Below are 6570 nucleotides of genomic sequence, written 5' to 3' on the forward strand. Positions count from 1 at the left end.
AATTAATTGAATAACTGAGCAAAAGAATGGGAGATGGTGTAAAGCAGATTAGTCTGTTGGTTATAGACCAGAAACAGCAGGAGAGGTCACATCTCCTTCATGGATTGATACTGGAGACATCATTTTGAAGACATACTTAGTTTAATGTTGTTCCAGACAGCAGCATATAAAACATGCAAAGGTAGGTGCATATGCAGAAGTCCACATAAAAACATTTCTTGGTAAGAGGAACTAAAGTCAATAAAACCCAAATGAAATGAGAACAAAAACCATCAGTATCTTGGTGCCAAGTACTGTTATCCATTAAGGAAACAAGAACACGTTTAAAACTGTTTCATTTAAGTACTGGGCATGAACATACAATAGAAGCCTGCATCTTACTCTAGTCCAAGAAAGAAAGTAAATGCCTAAGAATAAACACACAGATCTGACCAACCCCAGGCCCTGCGAGTGTGAGGGAGAGCTTCTGCTATGTCCTGCACCCGCCCGCCACTCCAAGTCCAGGCCTGCCGCATAAGAGAGGCCTTTCCTTGCATTCTCCGGACCTCTCCCACCTGGCCAGATCCAGCACAGCCCACCCTCTGAGTAAGAACTTCTGCAGTGCTCTTGGGAGGCCTGCAGACCCACCAAAACACAACACTGGTGACATTGTGGGAGAGCTTCTGTGCTCTCTCGCCTCCACTCCTCATACTCCTGCAGACAAAGCCCAGCCCTAGCATGCAGGCTTGAGGTACAACACTGCAGCTAAAGTCCTTGCAGTAAGACTAGGGTGAAAACCACACAGCTAATCCAGAAATAGAACATCTTACCAGAGGTGTACAACAAGCCCACCGACAAGGACAACAACAGTAAGGAGGTGAGAATAGTAGCCAAACCCAAACCAGGCACAACTGCATGAACTAGAACTTGGTATATCAGTGTCTGAATTTTATTAAGTGATAAGGACATGATTGCACCAAAGCTATACACCAAAGGCCAGAGGTCAGTGTTAAACGAAATGATAAAGACAAGGAGAAAAATGCAATCTCAGGACTCAAGCCGACCCATAACAAGTGCAAAGAACACAAGCTCAGTTGTAATAAATAAATCAATAGTGTCGGAAGTAAACAAAAGCAAAAAGATTTAGAGGAACTCAGAGCAGAATTAATTTCTGGAATAAAAAAATTCTGAAATTATAATAGCTGAACTTAAGAATCAAATGCAGAAGCATATGGAGGAAACACAATGCCCAACCAGAACAAATGCAGTGGAAACTAGCTTAGCTGAAATATATGACTTAGTAGCGTCGGAAGTAAATAAGTAACTGCAGAAAGGTTTAAAGGAGCAGAATTAGTGTCTGAAATGAAAAAAGAAATCTCTAAATTCATAGCACCTGAACTGAAGACTCAAAAACAAAATCATAAAGAGGAAACCCAATCTGTAAAAAAAACTCTTCAGTAAAATAATTAATAACTGCTTCTAAAGAAGACATAGATAAAAACAAATACAAGAGATTTAAAAAAATGATGGATTCCTTGAATGAGCAATACAGGAAAGAAATACATCGCATGAAGCAGAGTCAAAGAGATGTAGAGGAACTTAAAATCTCTTGAGGTACAACACTGCAGAAGAAACCAACTAAATCTCAATCACAAGACTGAAAAACCGTTTGAGTGAAAGTGAAGATGGAGTTTCAGATCTTGAAGATGATAGTACAGCTAATGAAAATGTAAGAAGAGATCTTTTAAAAACAACTCGGATGCAGGAAAAAATAATTCATCACCTGCAAGACGATGCCAAGATGAACAATGTGAGACTAATAGGCATCAATGAGAATGAAGGAGTCAATACAAATGACATCAAAAAATCATGGGTAGAAGTAATAGCAGAAAACTTCTCAAATATGAGGAAACAATGTGATACTCAGGTAACCAAAGCATACAGAACTCCAAATAACTTCAACCCAATTAAAAACACACTGAGACATATAATAGTCAAAATCCCAGAAATCCAAAAAAGAATACCATACTGAAAGCTGCTAGAGAAAAGAAGCAGATCACGTTCAAAGGAAAACCCATCAGAATTATGGCTGACTTCTCTTCACAAACCATGAAGGCAAGAAAAACATGAAGCAGAATACTTGAAGTCCTCTATTAAAACAAATTCCAGCCCAGACTAATATATCCTGCAAAACTCTCTTTCAAGCTTGATGGAGAAATGAAATATTTTCAGGACAAAGAACAAGAATTTCATGAAGGCAAAACCAACTCTACAGAGACTACTGAAAGATGTTCTAGAGAGGAACCAAAATGATCAGAACTCAACCAACGAGAACAGAAGAAACCAACTAAATAGGACAAACAAACACAGGAGAAAAAAACAGTTAAAAAACAGCATTCAAATGACATGTCAATCATAGTCAACACATCTCAATTATACCCATCAATGTAAATGGACTCAATTCACCAATTAAGAGAAACAGATTGTTACAGTGGATTAGGAAAGAAAACCCAACAATATGTTGTATAAAGAAACACACTTAATTCATAAAGAAACTCACAGGCTGAAAGTCAAAGAATGGAAAACAATACTACATGCCCAGCAGTTCAGAAAAAAGCAAGAGTAGCAATCTTGATCTCAGACAGTATCAAGTTCAAACTAAGAATGACCAAAAGAAAAAAAGAAGGACACTATTTACTAGTTAGAGGAAAAATTCAAGAGAAAGAAATAACAATCATAAATATGTATGCACCATACACGGGGGCAACCAACCATATAAGACAAACCTTAATAGATATGAAAAATGTGATACCCAATACAACAATCTTAACAGGAGACCTTAATACCCCCTTATCCCAAAAAGATAGAGCAACCAAACAAAAAATTAGCAAAGAAGTAGCACAACTGAACCAGAGCTTGGAACAAATGTACTTGGTAGACATACACAAAGTGTTCCAGACAATCAAAGCAGAATACACATTTTTTTAGCTGCACATGGATAATTTTCTAAAATAGATCACATACTAGTACATAGGTCATGCTTAAGTATATGTAAGAAAACAGAAATTGTCCAATGCGTATTATCTGACTACAATGAAATGAAACTGGAAATAAATAAAAAAGAAACCAGAAAAACCCGCTAAATACATAGAAATTAAACAATACCCCAAATTAAACAAGAAATTCAATAATTGCTACAATTCAATGAAAACTCAAGCACAGCTTATCGGAATTTTTGGGATGCGATGAAAGCAGTTCTCAGAGGGAAATTCATAGCTGTGAAACTCACACATTAAGAAAACAGAATGGGAAAAAATAAATGCCCTAATGTTGCACCTCTGACATCTAGAAAAGGAAGAGCAAACCAAACCCAGAGCGCAAAGACAGGAAGAAATCATAAAGATTAGAGCAGAAATTAATTCAATGAAGATGAATAAAATAGTTCAAAGAATTAATTAATCAGAAAGCTGGTTCTTTGAAAGATTAAATAAAATTGATAAACCCCTAGAAAACCTCATCAAAAAGAGGAAAGAAAAAATTCAAATATAAGCAATAAAGAATGAAAAGTGTGTAACTACTATAGACCTAGTGGAAATTCAGAAGATTATCAATAGCTACTTTGAGAATCTTTATGCTCACAGAATAGAAGCCACAGATGAAATGGACAGATTCCTAGAATGGTACAAATTACCAAAACTGAATCAAGAAGATATAACAATTCTCAATAACCCAATAACAGCCATTGAAATACGGAATGTAATAAAGAGCCTGAAAACTAAGAAAAGTCCAGATCTTGATGGATTCACAGCTGCATTCTACAAGATATTCATAGAAGATATAATCCCTACACTCCTCATAATCTTCAACAAAATTGAAAAGGAAAGAGTTCTCCCAAAATCATTACTGGAGTCAAGTATTATACTGATACCAAAACCAGGGAAAGACGCAACTAAGAAAGAGAACTACAGGCCAATCTCCCGCATGAACGTAGATGCAAAAATCCTCAATAAAATTCTAACAAATAGAATGCAGCAAATCATCAAGAAGATCATACACCATGACCAGGTAGGATTCATCCCAGGGATGCAAGAATGGTTCAATATTCGAAAATCTATAAATATAATACAGTATATCAATAGAGCGAAAATTAAAAATCAGATGATTAATTTAGTTCATGGAGAAAAGGCTTTTGACAAAGTACAACACTCATACATGTTCAAAGTCCTATAGAAAATTGGAATAGATGGTTTCTAATTCAACTTGTTAAAAGCCATCTATGACAACCCAATGGCTAATACAATTCTCAAGGGGGAAAAATGGAAATATTTTACTCTCAACTCAGGTAAAAGACAAGGATTTCCTCTATCACCCCTCCTCTTCAATATAGTTCTGGAAACATTAGCTAGAGTCATTAGACAAGAGGGAGAAATAAAAAGAGTAAGAATAGGTAAAGAAGAAGTGAAACTATCATTATTTGCAGATGACATAGTACTTTATTTGGAAGACCCAAAAAACTCCACTGAGAAACTATTAGAAGTGATAGACAAATTCAGGAGCATAGCAGGATACAAAGTCAATAAACAAAAGTCAATAGCATTCCTCTACACAGATAACAAACACACTGAAGGGGAAATTAGTGAAACAATACCTTTTACAATAGCCGCGAGAATAATGAAATACCTTGGAATTCATCTAACTAAAGAAATCAAAGATCTTTTTATGGAAAATTATAGTATTTTGAAAAAAGAGATAGGAGAGGATTTCAGAAGATGGGAAGATATTCCATGCTCCTGGATAGGAAGAAACAATATCGTGAAGATGGCTATACTCCCAAAATTGTTGTATAGAATTAATGCAATCCTTATGAGACTACCACCAACATACATCCCAGACTTAGAGAAATTGTTCCTAAAATTTATCTGGAACCAAAAAAGACCTAGAATAGCAAAGGCAATCCTGACCAAAAAAGACAAAGCAGGAGGCATTACAATTCCTGACTTGAAATTATAATACAAAGCTTCTGTAATAAAATCAGCATGGTATTGGCAACAAAATAGACCTGAGGATCAATGGAATAGACTAGTAGATGGAGATGCCTCTAGGAACGCACTCAGACACTTTCTTTGATAAGGGCGCCAAATACACTTACTGGAAGAAAGATAATCTCTTTAACAAATGGTGCTGTAAAATTTAGCTCTTTACGTGCCGAACACTAAAACTTGACACAGGTCTATCACCATCCACTAAAGTAAAGTCAAAATGGATTAAAGAACTGAACATTAAAACAGAAGCACTAAATCTTCTGGAAGAGAAAGTAGGAGGATCTCTTGAAGACATAGGGGTAGGCAAGAAATTCATGAACAGAAGTCAAATCACACAGGAAACATTTGAAAGAATTAACAACTGGTACCACCACTTATTGAGAAGTTTTTTCACGTCAAAAGAAATTGTGAACAAAGTGAAAAGACAACCCACAAACGTCAAAAAATCTTAACTAATAAGCACTCAGACAAAGGTCTACTCTCTAGAATTTATAAAAAACTAAAGAACTTTAGGGCCCCTAAAGTTAAAGATCCAATCCAGAATTGGTCATCTGAGATGAACACACACTTCTTAGAGGATGAAATTGAAGAAGCAAATAAATATATGAAAAAATGCTCCATATCAATAGCCATTGGAGAAATGCAAATTAAAACAACACTGAGATACCATCTCACCCCAGAAAGATTGGCTATCATAAAGAAATCAACCAACAACAAATGTTGGAGAGGCTGTGGGGAAAGGGGATCCCTTCTCCATTATTGGTGGGTGTGTAGACTGGTGCAACTATTATGGAAATCAGTGTGGAGACTTCTTAGAAAACTAGGACTGAAAATCCCACTCAAGCCTGCTATCCAGCTATTGGGAAATTTCCCAAAGGAATTGCAAGCTTCATATCATAGAAATATATGCGTACTTATGTTTATAGGAGCACAATTTGTGTTAGCCAGATCATGGAAACAAACAAGATGCCCGTCACATGTGGAATGGTTGAAAAAGATGTGGTACTTTTATATAATGTAGTACTACCTTGGTATAAAGAATGATAAACTTGAATCCTTAATATTTAAATGGATGCCACTTGAAAATATACTTATTAATGAAATAAACCAGACCAACATCTGTAAATATTGTATTTTCTCCCTAGTAGAAGGACTTACAATTCCATATATGGTTAGGTTTCTAAATTTCTTTGTAAAAATATGTAAATGCTTATTTCTACCTTTATATAATTATTTTCCCTTCATATTCTGATCTGATTAAAAATACCTCTTCCATGATATGCCAAAACGTTTAATATTTAAGCAGATAAGGTAAATGGAACTGCATACATTGCAGGTTCATAATTAGCTTCTCTTCTGGAGGGTTAACAACCTAAGTTAGCAGTTCAAAATTGGAGTAAAAGAAGGTCTGCAAGGTCAGCCAACATGTTGGCCCTAGCCTTTCATGGTCAATGAAGACTCAGGACATAGGAGAACCTGTACTGTAACAACATGTAACTCAGTTGTGCTCCAAATTTTCTGATCAAGAAGATTATGGAGCCACAGTGGC

This window comes from Octodon degus, unplaced genomic scaffold (assembly GCF_000260255.1).
Source record: "Octodon degus isolate 3935 unplaced genomic scaffold, OctDeg1.0 scaffold00117, whole genome shotgun sequence".
Classification (NCBI taxonomy): domain Eukaryota; kingdom Metazoa; phylum Chordata; class Mammalia; order Rodentia; family Octodontidae; genus Octodon; species Octodon degus.